At 39.6% G+C, this 10,693-nt stretch overlaps 1 pseudogene; it reads left to right on the forward strand.

The window, feature by feature from the left end:
- The first annotated feature begins 5,290 nt into the window (after nucleotides 1-5,290).
- On the forward strand, nucleotides 5,291-7,037 carry LOC105069384 (succinate--CoA ligase [ADP/GDP-forming] subunit alpha, mitochondrial pseudogene; annotated as a pseudogene).
- The last annotated feature ends 3,656 nt before the right edge of the window (nucleotides 7,038-10,693 follow it).

The raw sequence follows: 10,693 nt of genomic DNA on the forward strand, positions 1-10,693 counted from the left end.
TTATTCCTTTCAATGTAGTGTATTCTATAAATGCAAAACACTGTGTCTGTAAGCCAGATTCAAGAACTTCTGGCCCCTGCCAGTGGCTGAAATTACAGCTGCCCTGCTCTGTAAAATTGGTGATAGGATAATAGGGCTAGTGTCCAACCACTGTAAAATCCACATCTGAAAAATTCCACTCTTCAACTACTGAGAAAAATTGCCTCTAACTATTTTCTGGCCAGGGGAGGGTGTAGCTTAAATGGTTCAGGGTCCTGCGTTCAATCCCCAGTCTCTCCCCTAAAAATAAATAAATAAACCTAGATACCACCCAAAAAAAAAAGACCTAAATAAAAAATAAAAGGAGACATAAAGATTAAAAAAAAAAAAAACTTGTGAGGATCTATTTAATTTGGGGTTAATTTGGTAGTAAGAGACTGACTATAAACAGACAAAGGCCAAACCATATATACAAAGACAATTCTGACCTGCAACTTGCAGAAACCTGCCCAGGAACCCAACAGCTCACTATAGTAAACAGCGCAGAAAGTCTTTTGACTGTAGGTCAGATCTGTAGGAAGTCAGACTGCTATCTCTAGTGACAATCCAGGAAGCTAAACAATCATTCCTGTGACAATCGGGCCGAATGGCCAGGACCTGCTTAATAACTAACAGCTTCTCTAACTTTGATTCCCATTCTCAACCTAGAGAAAGCCAATAACGCACTTGTAACCAGTCACATGGGACGTTCTGCTTCTCGGCAGCCAATGGCCTCCAGTCAGGCACACTTGACCCTTCCTTTGTTCTGCTATATAGCTTTTCCACTCCTCTGCCTGCCTTTGAGTCTCTGCCAGCTTGCAAGTGACAGTGAGTCAGTCCCTTGCTACAGCAGGTTTATTTGACTGTCCTTCATTTATTTCCACAGTAGAATTTAAATTCATCCAGACCATAATGGCAAAGGAGTCATGAATATGCAAATTTAGCATTCCAGACCCTACAAAAGAAGAGCAAGGGAACACAGAATTCAGTAGAAATTGATGCCCATTGTCAATTGCAAGAGTCTGCTATTCTCTTTTTGCTTCTCAAGATCCTTAAACACTTTTCGACTAATTATTGCAATCTAAGATTCTCTCATTGTAAATGACATTAACAGTGAAACTCTGCTCTCATCTCATATAATACAAAAAACCCTTTCCTCAGAGGAAGATGTTGTCACTTTCTGCCTAAAAAATTGAGACCCAAATCTGTGAGCCATTGTATTAATCTCTGGTTGATATCTATGTCACATGAAAACCATAAAAATAATATGGAGGTGGAGACCAAGATGGCAGAGCAGGAAAATCCTCAGCTCACCTCCTCCCACGGACACATGAAAACTACAACTACATATAGAACAACTGTCTCTGAGAACAACCTGAAGACTAGCAGAACAGATTTTCTACAACTAAGGATGTAAAGAAAAAGCCACATGGAGATGAGTAGGAGGGTCAGAAACATGGTCTAGTCAGAATCTTGACTTCTGGTGCAGCCACCCACAAGTGGGAGGGCGTCACAACTGTGGAGGACTCCCCAGAGAAGTGAAGGGTCAGACCCCACACTGGGCTCCCCAGCCCAGGGGTCCTCTATTGGGAATACAAGCCACCATCATATCTGGCTTTGAAAGCCAGTGGGGTTTGCATGCAGGAGAGTCAGGGCTGTGGGAAACCAAGACTCTACACTCGAAGGACCTACACACAGAATTATTTGCTCCAAGTCCCAGTGCAAAGGCAGCAGCTTGAAAAGTGCCTGAGTCGTACAAGTAGGAGATGCATTGATCTACCTTAGGTCATGTTTCAGAGGGGCACGGACCTGGGGGATCTTTCTCCAGGGACAGGAATGCTGGTGGACAGCATTTATTTTACTCCCCTTCCACTGAGCTGGCTTGGATGCTGGCAGACATCATTCTTTTAATCTCCATCAGCCTAAATAAGGGCTGTGTGCCCTGCCCTAGCATTCCCCTGAGGCCCACCCTGCCAAGATCGTGATGGAAAAGATGACATCTGACTCCATACAGGATCTGTTTCTTTTACTTTAACCTTTGTATTGTATTGTATTCCATTGCTTTTGTTACAAGTTAATCACTAAAGGGATGTTGTCTATAGCTTAAAGTATGCATACTGACTCATACCTGAGACCCCTGCTTCCCATGCCTGAGCATTAAGCTAAAACACCTTTATTTAGCTCACAGTCAACTACGCTGACCAGGCCCACCTGTGAATGGCTACTGGAAAGAAGAAATTAACACATCCTCTCTGGAGTCTGGCCAAAATCAGGAAATATTTGCAACAACTTATTGCCTTTTTTACTTTATCTGCTCATGTCTCCTTCTTTGTTCTATAAAATAAGCTGGCATCCAAACCCAGGTAAGATGGCTCTTTAGGACACCAGTCCACCACCTTCTCTTCCAGCTGGCTTTCTGAATAAAATTGCTGTTCCTTCTCCCAACACCTCCTCTCTCAATTGACTGGCCTGTGGTTCAGTGAGCAGGATGACTTGGACTTGGTAGCAAAACCATCTGCCCTACTTTGCCCTTCAAAACAGATCACTGCCTTGCCCTACTCAGTTGGTGGCCCTGGTAGGCACCAACACCTTCCAAAGTGTCCCCTGTCCTGCCCTACTTGGTAGATGACCCTGATAAACACCAGTGCCCATCCAAAGTGTCTTCTGCTGTAGGAGGCCAGCCCCACACATGAGTGTGCACACTCCAGATGTGGTCCAACCTCTCAGTCACCTGAGCTGTGGGCCAGCTCTACCCACCAGTTCACCCACAGCATTCGTAGCCAGGCTCCCTAGACAGCTGAGCTAGGGACCAGCCCCACCCACCAGGGTGTCCACAGCAGTTGCAGCAAAGCCACACAGACAGACAGGCCTTGGACTGGCCTCGTCTACCAGTGTGCCCACAGCAGTCATGGCCAGGCCTCACATCCAGTTAGCCTGGGCCCAACCCTGCTCACAAACACACATGCAGCAAACATGGCCCAACCAAATCAAGAGAATGCAAGTAGCCCACAAAGGGGATACCCATGGAGCAACTGGCTCTGGTGAACAAGGGAACTGTGTCACTGGACCTTACAGGAGACATTCTACATAAAGACAGTTTTAAAGATCAGAAAATACAGAAAGAAACACCAAGAGTTAGGAAAAAGGAAGAGACAAAGAAACACCTTGGAAATGAAAGTGCAAGACAAAATCCCAGAAGAAGAACTAAAAGAAATGAACATAAGTAATTTAGTAGATACAAAAATCCAAAGAACTAGTCATAAAACTGCCCACCAAACTTGGGAGAAGAATGGATAAACACAAAGAGAATTTCAACAAGATAGAAAATATAAAAAAGAAAAATCAGAACTGAAGAATACAATAACTGAAATGAAAAATAGACTAGAGGGACTCAGTGACAGATTAGAGGATGAAGAAGAATAGATCAGTGATCTGGAAGACAGGGTAGTGAAAATCAGCCAATCTGAACAGCAATAAGAAGAAAGAATTAAAAAAGAGAGAGAGAGAATAGCTTAAGGACCTTCTGGGACAACATCAAGCATACTAACATTTGTGTTATAAGGATCCTAGAAAAAGAAGAGAGCCAGGGACAACATATTTGAAAAAATAATGGATAAAACTCTCCTAAACCAGTGAAGGAGACATCCAAACTCAGGAAGCACAGAATCCCAAACAAAAAAAAACCCAAAGAGACCAGTAACAAGACACATTATAATTAAAGTGTCTAAAGTTAGAGAGAAACTAAAAGCAGTAAAAGAAAAATAACTAGTTATGTACAAGGAAATCCCCATTAGAATATTAGCTGATTTTTTAGCAGAAAATTTACATGCCAGAAAAGACTTGCAAGGCATATTCAAAGTACTGAAAGGAAAAAAGCTTATAGTCAAAAATGTACTTTATAGCAAGATTACCATTTAGAACTGAAGGATAGATTCTGAATTTCCCAGACAATCAAAGGCTAAAGGATTTTATCAGTACTAAACTGGGTTTACAGGAAATGTTAAAGATACTTCTTTAAATTAAAAAAAAATAAGTCATTAAATAGAAACAAGAAAATTATGAAATAAAATCTCACTGGTAAAGACAAACATGTGGTAAAGAGAGTTGATCAATTATCTATAAAGCTACTATAAAGAATAAAGACAAAAGTAATAAAATCATCTATATGCAAATTATTGCATACACAAAATTAAAATATGTGATATATGACACCAAAAACATAAAGACTGAACATGCAGTAAAAATATATTGCTTTCAGAATATACTTGAACTTAAGTTACCATCAATTTAAAGCAAACTGCTAGATACATAGGTTGTTATATATGAACCTCATGGTAACCACATGCTAAAACCTGTGACAAATACACAAAAAATAAAGAGAAAGAGATACAAACACAACACTAAAGACAGACATTAAATCTCAAGGGAACAGAACAAAAGAAGACGAGAGGAACAGAGAAGGACTACATAAACAACTAAAAAACATTTACCAAAATGACACTAAGCACATGCCTACTGATAGTTTATTTTAAGATAAATGGACTAAATGCTTCAATCAAAAGACCTTGGATGGCTGAATGGATAAAAATCAGACCTACATATGCTGCCCACAAGAGACATCAGAGCTAAAGACACACACACCCTGAAAGTGAAGAGATAGAAAAATGCATTCCGTTCAAATGCAAATGAAAAGAAAGCTGGAGAAATATTTGGACAAAATATACTTTAAAATAAAAAAGGTAACAAAAAAAAAAAAGAAGAGTATTACATAATGACAAAGGGATTCATCCAACAACAGGATGTAACACATAAATGGGTATACACTCAGCGTAGGAGCACCTAAATACACAAAACAAACGTTAGCAGACACGAAAAAAGATACTAACAAGGTAATACGATAGTAGCAGGGGACTTTGACGTTTCACTTACATTAATAGGCAGATCTTCCCGACAGAAAATACATAAGGACACACTGGCCTTAGTTCAGACGACCTTAATAGCTATATAAAGGACATTACACTCTCAAACAGCAAAACACACAAGTTTTCAAGTATACGAGGAATATATTCTCCAGGATAAATCACATTCTAGGCCACAAAGCAAGTCTCAATAAATTTAAGATCAAAATCATGTTAAACAACTTTTCCAAAGTCAGTGGTATAAAACAGAAACCCCCCAACAGGAAGAAAACTGGAAAAACTACAAACACATGGAGGCTAAAAACATGATACGGTAAAACCAAGGGGTCAACAAATAAATCAGTCATTGGCGGATGACCGCAGCCCTCGCCGCCGCCCGCCTCCTGTCGCGCTCCTTCCTCCTGCAACAGAACAGAATCCGGCATTGTGCCTACGCGGCTTCCCGGAAGCATCTCCATGTTGCTAAAAGTACGAAGGTTATTTGCCAGGGTTTCACTGGTAAGCAGGGCACCTTTCATAGCCAGCAGGCATTGGAATATGGCACCAAACTCGTTGGAGGAACCACTCCAGGGAAAGGAGGCAAGACGCACCTGGGCCTACCGGTCTTTAATACCGTGAAGGAGGCCAAAGAACAGACAGGGGCGACAGCATCTGTCATTGATGTCCCTCCTCCTTTTGCTGCTGCCGCCATCCGTGAAGCCACTGACGCAGAAGCGCCCTTGGTTGTGTGCATCACGGGAGGCATCCCGCAGCAGGACATGGTGCGGGTCAAGCACAGACTGCTGCGCCAGGACAAGACCAGGCTGATCGGGCCAAACTGCCCTGGAGTCATCAGCCTTGGAGAATGCAAAATTGGCATCATGCTTGGCCACATTCACAAGAAAGGAAGAATTGGTATCGTGTCCAGATCTGGCACCCTGACTTACCAGGCGGTTCACTGCTGTGTCCAGCGCAGCTCGGAACCGTGTCTGAGGACGGGCGACGCAAGACTTAAGAAACAAAGAGACAAAGTAAAGAGCAAAGATGGGATCAGGGGACTCAAGATCTCGTGGATCTAGAGTCCTGAAAGCCTCGCCGACATCATATTTATTAGGAGTACACAGCTCAGAAAAAAATACCATCAGAGAGGTGGGGCTTTGGATATTCCATCTGATAAGCACTAAGTTCTGCTTGCTGATTAACTGATGAATTTCAGGCCTATCCCTTGCAGGAAAAATCACCCTCCTCGGGGTATGCAGAATTTCTAAGTCTATCCTGTTACTGCCTCCGGGCCATCTTGAGATAGCAAATACTTCCCCTGGGCTTAACCGCATGCTTTCATGCCAGAACAAAGCTCTGTTAATGGATGATCTGGCTTTCCAGGTCCGTCCATTGTTTCACCCTAAGGAAATATCTGCCCTCTTCCGTGCTCTTATGGTCAATCTCAGGCTTGCCTCTCACAAATTTTCTTTAGCAAAATTCGTGCTACAGGTCATCTACTGCGTAAAACATTAAAACAGAGCAAGCATGTGCATTTTAAGCAAGTAAGTGTGAATAGAATATTTTAAGCTCAGAGAAATCTAGGTGTGGCTTGTTTTCTAGCTGCTTGTTGTCCAGCGGCTTGTTTCCCAGCAGCTTGTTTACCAGCAGTTCACCAAACAACACAAGTTGGATTGGGGCAGTCTTTGTGCATTGGCATCGGAGTTGATCCTTTTAAATGGACAGATTTTACTGACTGCCTGGAAATCTTTCTGAATGATCTAGCCACAGAAGGCATCATATCGATTGGTGAAATTAGTGGTAATGCAGAAGAAAATGCTGCAGAATACTTGAAGCAACATAATTCAGGTCCTTCATTGCTGGTTTAACCGCTCCTCCGGGCAGAAGAATGGGTCACACAGGGGCAATCATCACTGGAGGAAAAGGTGGTGCTAAGAGATCTTGGCCCTTCAGAGCGCAGGAGTTGTGGTCAGCATGTCTCCTGCACAGCTGGGAACCACCATCTACAAGGAATTTGAGAACAGGAAGATGCTGTGAAGAAAAACAAACAAAAAGTTCCCTAGAGCTACGGAATGAATCACTGTAGAAACGGGAACCGGCAGCCATTTGCCTGTTGACCACTCACTGTCAGCCCCTGTCATGGGTCCTTCGGTACAACAGGAAGCCAGAATGAGGCTTGAAGAGTGTCCCACATTGAGATCTTCTCACCTCACCGAATAACAGACCACCAATACACATACCATTTGACTTGAAAAATCAATCAATCAATCAATCAATCAATCAAAGAGGAAATATGCAAAATGCAAAACATGAGTGCAAAAATCCTCAAGAAAATATTAGCACACCAAATTTGACAACACATTAAAAGAACCATGTACCATGATCAACTGGGATTTATTCCAGGGATGTAAGGATGACTCAGGACTGCGAATCAATCAATATGATGCACCTCATAAACAAAATGAAGGATTAAAAACTTTTGATCAATAGGGGGAGGGTATAGCTCAGTGGTAGAGCGCATGCCTAGCATGCAAAAGGTCCTGGGTTCAATCCCTGGTACCTCCATTAAAATAAATAATCTAATTACCTCCCATCGAAAAAGAATAAAAAAATAAATTTAAAAAATATGGAATGTAAAAAAAAAAAAAAAAAGCTCAAAAACAAAAAAAATGACAATTGAAAAAAATTTGAAAAAAAACATATGATCAATAGATATGGGTTATTTGAAAAATTCAATACCCATTTATAATAAAAACTCTCAACAAAGTGGATATAGGGGAAATATACTGCAACAACATAAAGGCCATATATGAAAAGTTTACAACTAATGTAAAACTCAGTGGTGAAAACTGATAACATGGATGTCGTCAGCTGTCTTAAGAAGAGATATTTTATTGGAGCAATAGGGAAAATAAATTGTCTTTTTGAAGAGGGTTCAAGGAAAAGCAAAAATATACAAAATAAGTACAATGTTCATTAACAACTCAAGAGAGTTTTGCTACAAACGGAAGCAGACATGTGAATATATACATATATATTTGTATACACACACGTAGAGAAAAGAAACTGGCCATGGCTAGTAAAATTATGGAAAAACAGTCACCTTTATAATGGTCAAAGAAATGCAAATAAAGAAAATGCAAAAAGTGAATCAATAAGCAAGAGTTAACTCACAAGTTCAGGCACTATTAAGATGTGCATTCAAAACCACTGGATTTTTTTTTTAGAAATCAATTTAGAAATAAATATGAAAAGTGTTAGATACAACTGTAATTAAAGTAAGAGAATACAAACATAGCACAAGGAATTACAACAAATTTACTGACAGCTGAGATGGACTCTCATAAAATAAACAATAATTACTTAAAGATGGTAGAATGAGTAACTCTTTTTGTTCTATCATTTTAATTTTTCAGATTTTATAAAAGTAACATTGTTGAATGATCAGAAGGTAATTAATAAAATATGTAAAAATTTAATCATTCCACTGATAATACAATACTATAAACTGAGATTTGAATCTCTAATGGTAGGGGAATGGTCTGTTATCGTTTGAACAGTCCATGGTCAGTAATACAACACAAGAACTATTTAAATATAGAGAAATAGTCAAAGTATAAGTCTAAGAAACAAAAAGATACTCTCTATATATCCATGTCAGTTTGTATTCAGGAGAGAGAGACAGAGACAAAGAGAGCAGGAGAGAGTGGCTTATTGAAGACAGGAGCCTTGGCTGTCTTGTGTATTGTGTAGGTTCAGTGCCTAGGCTTAGATCGGTGTCTGGTACTGAGTAGACACCCAAATTCTATGAAGACTGTATGCATGCATGCAAAGATTAACATCTTAAAACTCAAGGAAATATGCTAAAATGCTAAATACACTAATGTTGACTTTGGGCAATGGAATATTAGATAATCAATAATTTTAAAAAATGCTTTCTTTTACATCTTTATATTATGTAATGTTTTTATAATAATTATGCAAAATACAACCCATTTCTTACTCTGATCTAAAATACCTCAAGGAAAACATCAAATCCATGTCAATCTGATCTTAGGCATGGTAAAAAAAAAAGATGAATTGAAAATAACGTTTTTATTCTCATCAAAAAAAAATACTTATTTTGGAAATCACAGTGAAGTGGCTGCTCTGTTTAAAATTAAACTAAAAATATCTCTAGTTCTGTAGCAACTTCTTAGACAATGTCATTATGAAAATCACTGCCGATGGTTAATTATTGCCAGAGTTGAAATTAGTATTCCAGCTACCAACTCTTTAAAGAAACCTTAGTACCACAGAAAAGAAGCAGCAGATGTTCAGATGGCTGTAATTTTATCCTCAGCAAAGGTTATAATCAGGTTCATAATACAAGCCTCGATGAAGAAGCAGTGTGCTATAGAAGAAAAGTACATTGGGAGAAAACTCATAAAAATGAGCTCGAAATTAGTCTTCATCGCTTAGTAATTATGAGTTTGATTCATTCTTAACTGTTGTGAGCCTCAATTCTCTATTTAATAGAGATCATTATAACTGGCTTACTGGCTCATTTCAAGTATATTGTAGAATATTTGTCAGATTTCAAAGAATTTCTCTTGTGTCTTTTTTGTTGTAAGTTTTGTTGTTGTTGTTGTTGTTGTTGTTTTTGGTGGGGGAGGGGCAGGAATCAGTCTCTTACTTTCCCGCTCTTCCCCATCAAATCACATGCCTTCAAAATTACTTTACTTCAGTGAAAAAAAAAAAAATATATCAGCTATGTTGGAACAAGTAGCCAATGTCACAGACATAACTACTATGAGAAAATTATTTTCAGATATGTGTTTACAGATTGCTTTATTTAAAATACAATTGTTTTTAAAAGTATACAATAGCACCAAATAAAATGTGACCTTCTTCATATTGTTTACTTAGTTTTACTTTATTTGAAGCTGGTATAGCTAAAAATAGTGTAAGATTAGAGACCTTGACATTTCCCATGTGGCCAGAGTAGGAGGCTTCAGTAGGCTATAGATTTTGCAGCCCCTGAGTCAGTCACCCCTTCAGCCAAAATTCTCTCTGGATCTTAGGCAGAGTGCCCACACTTCTTAAAGAGACTTCTAAACTTTTTCTTTACTAATAGACTTTTTTTTTTTAGAGCATCTTCAGGTTCATAGCAAAATTGAGCAGAAAATACAGAGTTCCACATAGCGCTCCCCACCCACAGATATACACTCCGCTACCCTCATCATCCCTCATCAGGGTGGCGTATTTGGTACAATTGATGAGCCAACATGGGCACATTATTATCAACCAAAGTCTATAGTTCACATTAGAGTTCACTCTTGATGTTGTACATTCTACAGGTTTTGACAAATGCATAATAACATGTGGCCACCACTATAGTGTCATACAGAGTAATTTCATTGCCCTAAACATCTCTTGTGCTCCATCTCTGAAATATTTTTATAGGTTATCTTCCTGCTGATCGTCCATTATACCCGCATTCCAGGAGCATCTGGATGCTCTTGAGCCTCCATGCATGCCTCGTCCTCTCTCCCTCTGGTCCTTCAGAACTACATCTTTGTCATCAGTAAGACCGTTATATCCTCATTTTCTCGGAAGGATTCCCTCTCTCCTCACTCTCACTGAAGCCAGACTACTCACTGAGGAAACCAGTTTGCCGTCACCTCAGTTGTCTGTTCTCTTTCTTGCCAGAAACATTAGGAAATATGTAAGCATAACCCTTGTTGCTTCCAGTCTGATATTACTCCACCTTCTTGCAAAAATTTCTGTTCTAATTA

This window comes from Camelus bactrianus, chromosome 2 (assembly GCF_048773025.1).
Source record: "Camelus bactrianus isolate YW-2024 breed Bactrian camel chromosome 2, ASM4877302v1, whole genome shotgun sequence".
NCBI lineage: Eukaryota > Metazoa > Chordata > Mammalia > Artiodactyla > Camelidae > Camelus > Camelus bactrianus.